We start from the raw sequence: 16,533 nt of genomic DNA on the forward strand, positions 1-16,533 counted from the left end.
AACTAACCAGCAAGTGCACTGGGTCGTCTAAGTAATACCTTACGTGAGTAAGGGTCGATCCCACGGAGATTGTCCGCTTGAAGCAAGCTATGGTTATTTTTTAAATCTTAGTCAGGAAATTAATAATAAGAGTGATTGTATTTATGAAAAGTAAATAACATAAAATAAATGGTACTTGTGATTCAGTAATGAGAAACAGGTTGGGCTCTGGAGATGCTCTACCATCTGAATCTCTGTTTTCCTATTATTTCCTTCTCCAAACACGCGTGGCTTCCTTCCATGGTAAGCTGTATGATCCTCTCGGATGAAAAATATCAGGCGCTGTCATTGCACGGCTAATCATCTGTCAGTTCTCACTAGCGTCGGAATAGGACCATTATCCTTTTGCACACTGTCACTGCGCCCAACATTCGCAAGTTTGAAGCTCGTCACAGTCATCCCTTTTCAGATCCTACTAGGAATACCACAGACAAGGTTTAGACTTTCCAGATCTCAGGAATGCTGTCAATTGGTTCCGGCCTCTACCACGAAGGTTCTGATCTCATGGATTTGGTCCGTGGGTCAGATACCCATGAGATACGCACTCAAGCTGTCGCCCAATGACTACGTTGAGCTCAGATAGAACGGGAGTAGTTGTCAGGCACACGTTCATAGATTTGAGAATAATGATGAGTGTCACGGATCATCATCTTCTCCGGATTGAAGCACGAATAAGTATCTTAGAATAGAATCAAGCGTGATTGAATGGAAAATAGTAGTAATTGCATTTATCCATAGAAACACAGCAGAGCTCCTCACCCCCACCCATGGGGTTTAGAGACTCATGCAGTCAGAAATACAATATGAAGTGTCAAAAATGTCATAAGTTGCTAAATGAATCTCTAAAAGTAGTTTTTATACTAAACTAGTAACTTAGGGTTATAGAAAATGAGTAACTAGGTGTAGATAGTGCAGAATTCCACTTTCGGAGCCCACTTGGTGAGTGTTTGGGCTGAGCTTTCAAGCTTCCACGTGCATATGCCTCATATTGGAGTTTAACGCCGAAAAGTATGCTAGTTCTGGCGTTTTACGCGAGAAAGTTTTTTGCTAGCTTTTAATGCCAGTTTGGGCCATCAAATCTCGGGCAAAGTATAGACTATTATATATTGCTGGAAAGCTCAAGATGTCTACTTTCGAACACAATTGAGAGAAAGCCAATTGGACTTCTGTAGCTCCAGAAATTCCATTTCAAGTGAAGGAGGGTCAGAATCCAGCAGCATCTGCAGTCCTTTCTCAGCCTCTGAATAAGATTTTTGTTCAGGTCCCTCAATTTCAGCCAGAAAATACCTGAAATTATAGAAAAATACAAAAACTCATAGTAAAGCCTAAAAATGTGATTTTTGAATAAAAACTAATAAAAATATAATAAAAAGTAACTAAAATATACTAAAAACTACCTAAAAACAATGCCAAAAAGGGTATAAATTATCCGCTCATCACAACACCAAACTTAAATTGTTGCTTGTCCCCAAGAAACTAAAAACAAAATAGGATAAAAAGAAGAGAATATACAATAAATTCCAAAAACATCAATGAAGATTAGTTTTAATTAGATGAGCGGGACTAGTAACTTTTTGCTTCTGAACAGTTTTGGCATCTCACTTTTTTCTTTGAAGTTCAGAATGATTGGCATCCATAGGAACTCAGATTTCAGATAGTGTTATTGATTCTCTTAGTTTAGTATGTTGATTCTTGAACACAGCTACTTTATAAGTCTTGGCCGTGACCCTAAGCATTTTGTTTTCCAGTATTACCACCGGATACATAAATGCCACAGACACATAACTGGGTGAACCTTTTCAGATTGTGACTCAGCTTTGCTAGAGTTTCCAGTTAGAGGTGCTTAGAGCTCTTAAGCACACTCTTTTTGCTTTGGACCATGACTTTAACCGCTCAGTCTCAAGCTTTTCACTTGACACCTTCACGCCACAAGCACATGGTTAGTGACAGCTTGGTTTAGCCACTTAGGCCAGGATTTTAATCCTTTGGGCCCTCCTATCCATTAATGCTCAAAGCCTTGGATCCTTTTTACCCTTGCCTTTTAGTTTAAAGGGTTATTGGCTTTTTCTGCTTGCTTTTTCTTTTATTTTTTGCCACATATATTTCTTTATTTTTTTTCGCAAGCCTTGTGTTTTTCACTGCTTTTTCTTGATTCAAGAATCAATTTATGATTTTTTAGATTATCAATAACATTTCTCCTTTTTCATTATTCTTTCAAGAGCCAATAATTTTAACATTCATAAACAACAATATAAAAAATATACACTGTTCAAGCATTCATTCAGAAAACAAAAAATATTGCCACCACATCAAAATAATTAAGCTAGCTTCAAGATAAAATCCGAAATCATGCATTTCTTGTTCTTTTGTAATTAAAACATTTTTTATTTAAGAAATGTGAGTGATTCATGGAATTTATTCATAGCCTTAAGACATGGACTCTAAATTTTATTGATCATGAAATAAAAATAAGACATAAAATAAACATAAAAGCAGACAAATAAAAGAAAAGAAATTAAAGAAATAAATGACTCTAATACTAATGCTCATGTGACTCTTAAAATAGATCTCTAATAACAAAAGTCATCATAGAGTTAGGACTCAACAACCTGCATTTGGAGAGGCAAGTGCTCCTTCAATTTGTGGGACGCCTGGCTCTTCAAGGGATAGCTTCTGGCGCTTTAGCTCCTGTATCTCACGCCCTTGTTTTTCTTGTTCTATGAGTAATTTGCAAAGCATGCTATTTTGATTCTGCTGCTCCTCTTTGAGTTGATTCACAGCTTCTTGCAGCTTGGTGACAGATGCTTCTAAGCAAGCCCAATAGTCAAATTAAGGAATTTCTGGAAGGAGTTCATGTGCCCCCTCTTGGTGGGGTTATCTTGAATTTGAGGTCCATCCATCACTTTTTTGGTGATTGGGCATTCAACTGGAATAAATTCATCCACACCCATCTGTACCCTGCATCTTTGCATAGCAGACTAATCAAGCTTGGGTAGGCCAATTTGGCCTCATTGGATTCCTTGTTTGTAATTGTGTAAATTTAAATGGGGATCAACTGATGAATCTCTACCTCCTTCCCTAGCATAATACAATGAATCATCACTGCCCTCTTGACAGTGACTTCAGATCGGTTGCTGGTTGGGAGTATAGAGCGCCCAATGAAATCCAGCCAACCTCTGGCAACTGGTTTAAGATATCCTCTCTTTAACTGGTTTGGGACACCTTTTGAATTGATAATCCATTTGGTTCCAGGGAGGCATATATCCTCTAGAACTTGATCCAGCCTTTTATCATTGGCCATCCTCCTATTAAAGGACTCGGGATCATCTTGCAGTTGAGGGAGTTTAAGAACTTCTCTCACTTTGTCCAGGTGGAAGTAAATAATCTTCCCTCTGACCATAGTCCGGAAGGTGTAGAAAGCAGTTCCCTCTAATCTTTGCTTCTCTGTCATCCACAGATTTGCATAGAATTCTTGTACCATGTTTTTTCCAACAGGTATCTCAGGATTAGTCAGGACTTCCCAGCCCCTGTTTTGAATCTGCTCTTGGATCTCCGGGTATTCATCTTCTTTCAGATTGAATCTAACTTCTGGGATCACTGATCTTGTGCATACTATTTTGAGGTAGTGGTCTGCATGTTCTTTGGTGCAGAATTTCTCATGCATCCAAAGTGGCTTTGAGTTGCCTTCTTTCTTGCTTCTTGAAGTGGTTTGTTTTCCTTTGGGAGCCATGAACTTTGTTTGTTTTGGCTTAGAGATCATGGAAATCACACCAAACTTAGTGCTTTGCTTGCCCTCAAGCAAAATAGAAAGAAAGAAGATGAATAGATGGAGAGAAAGATTCCAATGATGAACCAAAGGGGGTGGCCAAATTTATAAATAAAGGGGAGGAAGGGAATGGGGTCGAAAAAAAAAAAAGAAAAAGATATGATTGAAAGATATGATTGATAAAAGATAAACATGATATGAAAAAGATGAGATTCATTTCAAAAATTTAAAACATATGAGAAGGATACGAGGAAGTTAAATCTGAATTTTTGTTTATGTTTCTAGAAAATAAAAGATAATATGAATTAGTAAAAAAATTTGAAAAGGATTTGGAAAGATGAATGAATTTTTGAAAAAGAATTGAAAAGATTTGGAGAAAAATTAAAAAGATTTTATGAGATTATTAATTTTTTTTTAGAATAGAACTCGAAAAATGAATGTTTGTGCTAAATTGATGCAGAAAATTATGAATTAAAACATGAAAATTTAAAAAAAAATTGAATTGAAAATGAAATTACCTCTCCCCTTACTGTTCTGGCGTTAAACGCCCAGAATGATATCCATTCTGGCGTTTAACGCCCATCTGGTGGCCTTTTTGGGCGTTTAACGCCCAGCCAAGTACCCTGGCTGGCGTTAAATGCCAGAAATTCTTCTTCACTGGGCATTTTTCTGAACACCCAGAATGCTGCCTATTCTGGCGTTTAACGCCCAGAATGATACCTTTACTGGCGTTAAACGCCCAGATTGCCTCTTTACTGGCGTTTTGACGCCAGTGAGCTCCTTTCCTCTGTGATTTCTCTATTTTATGTCTTGAACCTCCATTTTCCTAACTTTTTCACTGAAAATATATTAATTAACAAGGAAAACAAAATTAAAAAGACTTATCTAACTGTTACAAACATCTAATTATTGATAATGGCTGGGTTGCCTCCCAGCAAGTGCTTCTTTACTGCCTTTAGCTGGACTTTACTGAGCTTTTAACTTAGTCTCATCTTTGAGCATTCTTGCTCAATATTGCCTTCAAGATAATGTTTGATTCTTTGTCCATTAACAATGAACTTTTTGTCAGAATCAATATCTTGAAGTTCTACATAGCCATATGGTGACACACTTGTAATCACATATGGGCCCCTCCACCGGGATTTCAATTTCCCGGGGAACAATCTGAGCCTAGAGTTAAACAGCAGGACCTTCTGTCCTGTCTCAAAGACTCTAGATGATAGCCTTTTGTCATGCCATATTTTTGCTTTCTCCTTATAAATTTTGGTATTTTCGAAAGCATTGAGTCTGAATTCTTCCAGCTCATTCAACTGGAGTAATCTCCTCTCTCCAGCTACATTAGTATCAAGGTTTAGGAACCTAGTTACCCAGTAGGCCTTGTGTTCTAGTTCCACTGGCAGATGACAGGCTTTTCCATACACAAGCTGGTATGGAGAGGTCCCTATAAGAGTCTTGAATGCTATTCTGTATGCCCACAGAGCATCATCCAGACCTCTTGCCCAATCCTTTCTACGGGCATTTACAGTTCGCTCTAGGATTCGCTTTAGTTCTCTATTTGAGACTTCAGCCTGTCCATTTGTCTGTAGATGATATGGAGTTGCCACTTTATGGTTAATTCCATATCGAACCAGAGCAGAGTCAAGCTGTTTATTACAGAAATGAGTGCCTCCATCGCTGATTAGTATCCTGGGGACATCGAACCTGCTGAAGATATGCTTCTGAAAGAACTTTATCACTGTCTTAGTATCATTAGTGGGTGTTGCAATTGCCTCTACCCATTTAGATACATAGTCTACTGCCACCAGAATATAAGTGTTTGAGTATGATGGTGGGAAAGGCCCCATGAAATCAATACCCCATACATCAAACAACTTAATCTCTAAGATCCATTGTTAAGGCATGGCATAACCGTGAGGCAGGTTACCAGCTCTCTAGCAACTATCACAGTTACGTACAAACTCTCTGGAGTCTCTATAGAGAGTAGGCCAGTAGAAGCCACACTGGAGAACCTTAGTGGCTGTTCGCTCACCTCCGAAATGTCCTCCATATTGTGATCCATGGCAATGCCATAGGATCTTCTGTGCCTCTTCTCTAGGTACACATCTACGGATCATTCCGTCTGCACACCTCTTAAAGAGATACGGTTCATCCCACAAGTAGTATTTTGCATCAGAAATCAATTTTTTCATTTGCACCTTGCTGTACTCCTTGGGTATGAATCTCACAGCTTTATAATTTGCAATGTCTGCAAACCATGGTACTTCCTGAATGGCAAAGAGTTGCTCATACGGGAAGGTTTCAGAGATCCCAGTAGGAGGGAAGAACGCTCCTACTACTGGTTCTATCCGGGACAGGTGATCTGCTACTTGGTTCTCTGTCCCTTTTCTGTCTCTTATTTCTATATCAACTCTTGCAGAAGCAACACCCATCTTATGAGTCTGGGTTTTGAATCCTGCTTTGTGAGGAGATATTTTAGAGCAGCATGGTCAGTGTACACAATCACTTTTGATTCTACTAAATAAGATCTGAACTTGTCAATGGCATAGACCACTGTGAGTAACTCCTTTTCTGTGGTTGTGTAATTCTTCTGTGCATCATTTAAAACATGGCTAGCATAATAAATGACATGCAGAAGCTTATTATGCCTCTGTCCCAATACTGCACCAATGGCATGGTCACTGGCATCATACATTAGTTCGAATGGTAATGTATAGTCTGGTGCAGAAATAACTGGTGCTGTGACCAGCTTAGCTTTCAGAGTTTCAAACGCCTGCAGACACTTCGTGTCAAAGACAAATGGCGTGTCAGCAGCTAGCAGATTACTCAGAGGTTTTGCAATTTTTGAAAAATCCTTTATAAATCTCCTATAGAATCCTGCATGCCCCAGAAAGCTTCTGATTCCCTTAATATTGGCAGGTGGTGGTAATTTTTCAATTACCTCTACCTTAGCTTGATCCACCTCTATTCCCTTGTTCAAAATTTTGTGTCCAAGGACAATTCCTTCAGTCACCATAAAGTGACATTTTTTCCAGTTTAAACCAAGTTAGTCTCTTGGCACCTTTTCAGAACAAGTGCTAGATGGTCAAGGCAGGAGCTGAATGAGTCTCCAAATACTGAGAAGTCATCCATGAAAACTTCCAGAAACTTCTCTACCATATCAGAGAATATAGAGAGCATGCACCTCTGAAAGGTTGCAGGTGCATTGCACAGACCAAATGGCATCCTTCTGTAGGCAAATACTCCAAATGGACATGTGAATGCTATTTTCTCTTGGTCTTGAGGGTCTACTGTAATTTGGATATAACCTGAATAGCTATCCAAAAAGCAGTAGTATTCATGACCTGCTAGTCTCTCTAGCATCTGGTCTATGAATGGTAAAGGAAAATGATCCTTCCTGGTGGCTGTATTGAGCTTTCTGTAGTCAATACACATACGCCACCCTGTAACTGTTCTTGTAGGAACCAATTTATTCTTTTCATTATGAACCACTGTCATGCCTCCCTTCTTGGGGACAACTTGGACAGGGCTCACCCAGGGGCTATTAGAAATAGGATAAATAATCACAGCCTCCAGTAACTTAGTGACCTCTTTCTGCACCACCTCCTTCATGGATGGATTTAGCCGCCTCTGTAGTTGAACCACTGGCTTAGCATCATCCTCCAATAGGATCTTGGCATGCATCTTGTTGGGCTAATACCCTTAAGATCACTTATGGACCACCCAAGAGCTGTCTTGTGTGTCCTTAGCACCTGAATTAGTGCTTTCTCTTCCTGTGGATTTAAAGCAAAGCTTATGATCACCGAAAAAGTGTCACCTTCTTCCAGAAATGCATATTTCAGGGATGGTGGTAGTGGTTTGAGCTCGGGTTTATGAGGCTTATCCTCTTCCTGAGGAGTTTTCAGAGGTTCTTCCGTTCTCTCTGGTTCCTCCAGATCAGGCTGAACATCTTTAAAAATGTCCTCTAGCTCTGATTCGAGACTCTCAGTCATATTGATCTCTTCCACCAAGGAGTCAATAACATCTGCACTCAGGAAGTCTTTTGGTGTGTCTGGATGCTGCATAGCTTTGACAGCATTCAACTTAAACTCATCCTCATTGACTCTCAGGGTTATCTCTCCTCTTTGGACGTCAATGAGGGTTCACCCAGTTGCTAGGAAAGGTCTTCCTAGAATGAAATTTGCACTCTTGTTCTCCTCCATTTCCAGCACTACAAAGTCAGTAGGAAAGGCAAATGGCCCAACCTTGACAATCATGTCCTCAATTATGCCTAATGGGATTTTAATGGAGCCATCAGCAAGTTGGAGGCATATCCGGGTTGGTTTAACTTCATCAGTCAAGCCAAGCTTTTTGATAGTGGATACAGGTATTAGGTTGATACTTGCTCCAAGGTCACACAGAGCTGTCTTGGTACAGGCATCCTCTAATGTGCATGGTATCATAAAGCTTCCAGGATCTTTAAGCTTCTCTGGTAAGCTTTTCAGAATGACTGCACTGCATTCTTCAGTGAGGAAAACTTTTTCAATTTCTCTCCAATCCTTCTTATGGCTCAAGATCTCTTTCATGAACTTAGCATAAGAGGGTATTTGCTCAAGTGCCTCTGCAAACGGAATCTTTATTTCAAGAGTCCTAAGATAGTTTACAAAGCGGACAAATTGTTTATCCTGTTCTGCTTGGCGGAGTTTCTGAGGATAAGGCATCTTGGCTTTGTATTCTTCAACCTTAGTTGCTGCAGGTTTATTTCCTACAGAAGTAGTTGGAGATGCCTGCTTAAGGGGATGGTTATTAGCACTTGCAGGTGTCTGATCCCTTAGTGGCGTTTGAACGCCAGAATTGGGGGCTGAATGGGCGTTTAATGCTAGATTGCCACCCTTTTCTGGCGTTTGGACGCCAGAACTGGCCATCCCTTGGGCGTTCAATACCACCTTTTCACCCTTTTCTGGCGTTTGAACGCCAAAATCATTCCTCTCTGGGCTCTTACTGTCCTCAGAGGGATTTTGGGTAGTGGTTTGGTTATCCTTTATTAGTTGTTCCTTTCTTGGCTTTCTGCTACCTTGGATTGATATATTCAGTGTTTTCCAACTCCTTAATTGAACAGCCTGGCATTCTTCTATTATCTGTTTAGATAGCTGCTGTCTTGTCTGATCCAATTGTACTTCCATATTTTGGTTGGCATTTTTAGTGTCTTGGAGCATCTCTTTGAATTCTGTGAACTGTTTTGTTATAATAAACAATTACTGATTGAGTTCAGCAACTTGTTCTTGAGGACTAAGTTCAGTGGATCTGCTTTAGCCTCTTCTTTTAGGGAGAACTTACTACTCAAATACAGATGCTGATTTCTAGCAACTGTATCAATGAGCTCTTGAGACTTTTTAATTGTCTTTCTCATATGTATAGATTCACCAGCTGAGTGATCTAGAGATATTTGAGCTTTTTCTGTAAGCCCATAGTAAAAGATGTCTAACTGCACTCACTCTGAAAATATTTCAGAGGGATATTTCCTTAGCATCCCTCTGTACCTCTCCCAGGTATTATAAAGGGATTCATCATCCTCCTGTTTAAAGTCTTGGATGTCCAGTCTTAGCTGTGTCATCCTTTTTGGAGGGTAATATTGATTCAGGAATTTGTCTGATAACTGTTTCCATGTTCTTATGCTTGCTGTGGGTTAGTTATTTAACCACCTCTTAGCTTGATATTTTACAGCAAATGGAAATAGTAATAATCTGTAGACATCCTGATCCACTTCTTTATCACGTACTGTGTCAGCAATTTGTAAGAACTGTGCCAAAAACTCAGTAGGTTCTTCCTGTGGAAGACCGGAATACTAACAATTTTGTTGCACCATGATAATGAGCTGAGGATTTAGCTCAAAACTGCTTGCTCTGATGGGGGGTATCTGGATACTACTCCCATATGCAGCAGTAATGGGGTTAGCATATGACCCCAGAATCCTTCTGGAATGTTCATTTCCACTTAGGTCCATGATGGAAAAAAGGGAATTGATGTGAATTGCAAATAAAATATATTTTTATTTTTATTTTATTTAATTAAAAACAAACCGAATAAATAAAAAATAAGCTAAAATAAAATAATTGGAAAATAAAATATAAATTTTGAAAACTAAAATAATTAATTAATTAAGAAGATTTGAAAAACTTTGGATATGATTTATGAAAAAGATTTTGAATTTTGAAATTTTAAAACTAAGATAAGATAAAATAAAAATTTTAAAATAAAAATCTGAATTTTTAAATGAAATTTTCAAAAATTCAATTAAATAAATAGAATCGAGATGAACACCAAGAACACTTTAAAGATCAAGATGAACACCAAGAACAAATTTTAAAAATTTTTAGGAAAATAGAAACACAAAAGACACCAAACTTAAAATTTTTTTTATATTTTGGACACTAATAATTCAAAAATGTATAAGATAAACAGCAACAAACACCAAACAAGAAATTTTAAAGATCAAATAAGGAAAATAAACAAGAACAACTTGAAGATCAAGAAAGAACTAAGAACATATAATTCAAAAAATTGAAAGAAAAATAAAATCACGCAATTGACACCAAACTTAAAACATGAAACTAAACTCAAACAGAAGACTAAAATTGAGGTTATTGGTTTAAAATTTTGACCAAAAACAAAAATAGAAGTCTCAATTTTAGTGACTCTAAACCAAAAAGATAAATTTTTTCTAATCTAAGCAACAAAATAAACCGTCAGTTGTCCAAACTCGAACAATCCCCGGCAACGGCGCTAAAAACTTGGTGCACAAAATTGTGATTACACTTTTTACAACTCCACATAACTAACCAGCAAGTGCACTGGGTCGTCCAAGTAATACCTTACGTGAGTAAGGGTCGATCCCACGGAGATTGTCCGCTTGAAGCAAGCGATGGTTATTTGGTAAATCTTAGTCAGGAGATTAATAATAAGAGTGATCGTATTTATGAAAAGTAAATAATATAAAATAAATGGTACTTGTGATTCAGTAATGAGAAATAGGTTGGGGTTCCGGAGATGCTCTGTCATCTGAATCTCTGTTTTCCTACTGTTTCCTTCTCCAAACACGCATGGCTTCCTTCCATGGCAGGCTATATGATCCTCTCGGATGAAAAATACCAGACGCTATCACCGCACGGCTAATCATCTGTCGGTTCTTACTAGCGTTGGAATAGGACCATTATCCTTTTGCACACTGTCACTGCCCCCAACATTCGCAAGTTTGAAGCTCGTCACAGTCATCCCTTTTCAGATCTTACTCGGAATACCACAGACAAGGTTTAGACTTTTTGGATCTCAGGAATGCTATCAATTGGTTCTAGCCTCTACCACAAAGGTTCTAATCTCATGGATTTGGTCCGTGGGTCAGATACCCAAGAGATACGCACTCAAGCTGTCGCCCAATGACTACGTTGAGCTCAGATAAAACGGGAGTAGTTTTCAGGCACGCGTTCATAGATTTGAGAATAATGATGAGTGTCACGGATCATCATCTTCTCCGGATTGAAGCATGAATGAGTATCTTAGAATAGAATCAAGCGTGATTAAATGGAAAACAGTAGTAATTGCATTAATCCATAGAAACACAGCAGAGCTCCTCACCCCCACCCATGGGATTTAGAGACTCATGCCGTCAGAAATACAATATGAAGTGTCAAAAATGTCATAAGTTGCTAAATGAATCTCTAAAAGTAGTTTTTATACTAAACTAGTAACTTAGGGTTACAGAAAATGAGTAACTAGGTGTAGATAGTGCAGAATTCTACTTCTGGGGCCTACTTGGTGAGTGTTTGGGCTGAGCTTTTAAGCTTCCACGTGCATATGCCTCATATTGGAGTTAAACGCCACCCTGGGTGCCAAAATGGGTGTTTAACACCAAAAAGTATGCCAGTTCTGGCGTTTTACGCCAGAAATTTTTTGCCTGGCTTTTAACGCCAGTTTGGGCCATCAAATCTCGAGCAAAGTATGGATTATTATATATTTCTGGAAAGCCCAAGATGTCTACTTTCCAACGCAATTGAGAGTGCACCAATTGAGCTTCTGTAGCTCAAGAAAATCCATTTCGAGTGCAGGAGGGTCAGAATCCAACAGCATCTACAGTCATTTCTCAGCCTCTGAATCAGATTTTTGCTTAGGTCCCTCAATTTCAACCAAAAAATACCTGAAATTACAGAAAAACACACAAACTCATAGTAAAGCCCAAAAATATGATTTTTGAATAAAAACTAATAAAAATATAATAAAAAGTAACTAAAATATACTAAAAACTACCTAAAAATAATGCCAAAAAGGGTATAATTATCCGCTCATCAGTCGGGACCATGTGTTAATGACATTCTTCTTTACCTTGGCATGATTATCACTCGTACTGCCCTCTTCCTTGCTCTATTCCTTTGAATTCATGCCCCTTTCTTTTCCCCCTTTTCAGGATGGCCACCAGCAGGAAGGGTACAGAGAGAGTCTCTAACAAGTCACCGGCAAGGAAAAGAACAAAAAGCACAAGCACCTTCAACAAATCAGCTGCTCCCTCAGATACTTCATAGGTTGGACCGGCTGGACCGACAGGAAAAGCGAATGGAGCGCCGTAACAAGCGCCAATTTACATACCTCAAGGAGCTGATTGTTGGCAACCACCCGCCTGAGGAAGACCAAAGGACACTCCGGACTCCACTTTACTTACCAGCACTGGGAGCCATGACGGCCCCGATTGTGGAGACACTGCTACCAGCCCCCCTTTGTTCCTGATTGATGGCACTGAGGACAGTGCCAAGCTTTAAGTGTGGGGAGGTCAGTCAGTACCTGACTCCCGGAGGTAACTGTTCTCTCTTAACACCAACATTTTTAGTTTTTCTTTTGTTAGTTAGGATAAATTGCATGTTAATAATTGCTTGCATGTATGTTTTGCCTGGTTAAAGTAATGAGTTTCTTCTCAAGACCTTTTTTTTAGTATTTCACTAATTTAAATCAAAACCTTTTTTGTTAAACTTGTTTGAAGACTGTAAATTAGAACATGATTTTAAAGCTAGAACACACAACCTGTGAGACTTGAGCTTAATCACATGGTTATGTTATTTAATCATAATATTTTATTCTTGTGTGTTTGCTTCTCTATGATTGTAATCTATATTTTGTTCCATCCTATATGTCCAATGTTTAATGTGTTATATGCATGCATATGATTGAGGCCATTATTTAATTATTAAATCACTTATCCCAAATAGCCTACCCTTCCATTCACCTTTGGTAGCCACTTTGAGCCTTTTAAATCCCATTTGTTCTATATTTTACCACATCACTAGCTTTAAGCAGAAAAATAATTAAATACCCCAAATTGAATCTTTGGTTAGCTTAAGATAGAGATTGTGTCAATCAAGTGTGGGAGAACTGTGGGAACATGGGTTAACAAAAGAATGTGTTATGTTTTTACAATTGATAAAATATTAGAAATTTGGGTACCTACTCATGTGAGACCAGAAAAATTATAAATCCATGTGCATTGATAATGTTATGTTTACTTTTATTTAAAAAAAAGAAAAAAAAATATATACATATATATATATATATATATATATATATATATATATATATATATATATATATCCCACCTTTACCCTAGCCCCATTACAACCTTGGAAAGACCTCATGATGTTTGCATTGGTACATTAAATATTTGTTGATTGGTTAGGTGAAGAACAAAGTTTAGAAAGCATGACTAGAGAAGAGTAGAGTGATTACCCTATACACTTGAGTGATTAGAGTGTACATATACTATCAATGAGGGTTCAATGCTTGATTCTATGTTCCCTGCTTTCATGAGCTGTCTTCTTACAAGTTTACTTATTTTTTTTTTTGTATAGCTGGATTAGTGGAATTTGAGTTATTTTTGTCTTGAAGAACTTATTTACTTTTAACTAAGCAGACAGAATCATTTTAGCATATAATTGCATTCATAGGTTGCATTGCATTGCATGAGTCTTACTTTCCCTTATTTAGCCTTTTAATCTCCTTGAGCTAAGCATGAGGACATGCTAATGTTTTAAGTGTGGAGAGGTTGATAAACCACTATTTTATGGTTTATCTTGTGTTTAATTGAGTGGTTTCATCAAGTCTTTACCTACTTATTCATATGATTTGCATGATTTTACAATTCCTTCCTAGTGTTATTCTATGGTTGAAAACTTGTTCCTAGAGATCTTTAATTTGTATATTTTAATTTTCCTTTATACCATTCGATACCGTGATTCGTGTGTTAAGTGTTTCGGGCTTTATAGGGTAGGAATGGCTTAGAGAATGAAGAGGAAGCTTGCAAAAATGGAAGGAACACAAGAAACAAAAATAAAGGAGATGACCAGTGACCATCGACGCGCACGCATGGCTCACGCGTGCGCGCGACATGGAGAAAATTGTAGCGACGCGTGCGCGTTCCTGACGCATACGCGTGGATTGGAGTCTCCACAAAAGATGCGCACGCATGGATGACGCGTACGCGTGACAAGAAAATTCGCCAAATGACATGCACGTGTGAATGACGCGTACGCGTGATATGCGCGATCTGCAGGAATAACAGAAAACGCCCCCGGCAATTTCTGGGCTGTTTTTGACCCAGTTTCCGGCCCAGAAAACACAGATTAGAGGCTATAAAGAGGGAGAATCGACTCATTCAAAAAAACAACTTTAATAATTCACAATTAGGTTTTAGATGTAGTTTTCTAGAGAGAGAGAGGCTCTCTCCTCTTTCTTAGGTTTTAGGATTTAGGATTTCTATTAGTTTTAGGTTTGTGTCTTCTCAATTCCAGGTTCAATATTCCTTTAATTTATGTTCTCTTCTACTTTTATTTATTCTAGCATTCTAGTTTATCTATTTCTCCTATTGATCACTTTATGTTGCTATTTGATTTATGAATTCCTATATTTAATTTGATTATCTATTTAATACAATTCGAGGTATTTCAGATTTATGGTTACTTTCTTCTATTTATAATATAAATAATTTGGATTTTTTCTCTTTTGGCTTTGGTTGAGTAATTGGTGACACTTGACTTGTCAAACTCAGCTGTTGATTGAAAATTGGAAATTGCTGATTGATTTGGATCCCTCTAAAGCTAGTCTTTCCATAGGAGTTGACTAGGACTTGAGGAATCAAATTAATTAGTCCACTTGACTTTCCTTTATTTAGTAAGGGTTAACTAAGTGGGAGCAATAACAATTCTTATCACACCTGATAAGGATAACTAGGATGGCATTTCCAGTTCTCATACCTTGCCAAGAGTTTTTATAGTTATTAATTTACTTCCTTGCCAATTTATTTCCTTGTTCCCTATTTCAAAAACCCTAAAAAGATACAATTTCATAACCAATAATAAATCATACTTCCCTGCAATTCCTTGAGAGATGACCCGAGGTTTGAATACTTCGGTTATCAATTTTATTAGGGGTTTGTTACTTGTGACAACCAAAACTTTTGTACGAAAGGATTCTCTATTGGTTTAGAAGCTATACTTACAACGTGATTATTTTTATGAAATTCTTTACCAGCAAAAATCAGTTCGTCAACCAACCCATTAAGTTTACCTCTTAGCTTTAAGTACATACAATATCTACTCCTAAGCTTGAAGTACGTCAAATAGGCTCGATCAACATCAACCCATAAGTCCTAACCTACCTACTAAGTAGCTTAGTAGTGGGTTAACATGAATGGGTATCAAATTAACCATCAAGGGTTCTCAAATCACCAAATCATTGAGACCCAATGACTCAAGGTCACCCAATTCCCTTAGCCTAGGCCAAAAGTAAAGAAAACTACTCTAAAACTAGAGAAAATATTTTATCAAATACCTAGAGTGTAATAAAAGTAAACATCATAAAATGCAAGAATTAATAAAAGCTATAACTAACACAAACAAGAAATCAACAATAACAATGAAGATAAATATAAAGGAGACATGGAAACATAAAATTGCATCAAAAGGAAAATTAAATCACAAGAGTGTATGAACATAAAAACAACAAAAATAAAAGAAATTAACAACAAGAACTAGAAGAGTAAAGATGTAATAACAAGGAATCAAAAGGGAAAACTAAATCAAAACAAGAACTAAAAGTTGGATCTAAGAAAATTAAACCTAAACTACCCTAAATTCTAGAGAGACGGGAGAGCTTTTCTCTCTAGAATTCTAACCTACAACATGGTGTAAACTACACTAAGGACTTCTCCCCCCTATTCCCTTGCAATCCTTGGGTTCAAAAGCATCAGAAATGAGTTGGATTTGGGTCTCCTTCAACTCAGAAATTGCCCCCAGCGTTTTGCCTTTAGTGAGGTCACGTGCCGCTTGTCATGCGTACGCATGGGTGACTGGTGCACAAAATTGTGATGTCCAGGCTCGAACAATCCCTGGTAATGGCTCCAAAGCTTGGTGCTCTGATCTTAATTCATGATTGTCACAACTTCGATACAACTAACCAGCAAGTGCACTGGGTCGTCCAAGTAATACCTTACGTGAGTAAGGGTCGAATCCCACGGAGATTGTTGGTATGAAGCAAGCTATGGTCACCTTGTAAATCTCAGTCAGGCAGATATAAAGTGATAATGGTGTTTTCGAATTTAATATAATAAGATAGGGATAGAAATACTTATGTAATTCATTGGTAGGAATTTCAGATAAGTGAATGGAGATGCTTTTCGTTCCTCTGAACCTCTGCTTTCCTGCTATCTTCATCCAATC

This window comes from Arachis ipaensis, chromosome B05 (genome assembly GCF_000816755.2).
Source record: "Arachis ipaensis cultivar K30076 chromosome B05, Araip1.1, whole genome shotgun sequence".
In the NCBI taxonomy this organism is placed as follows: Eukaryota; Viridiplantae; Streptophyta; class Magnoliopsida; order Fabales; family Fabaceae; genus Arachis; species Arachis ipaensis.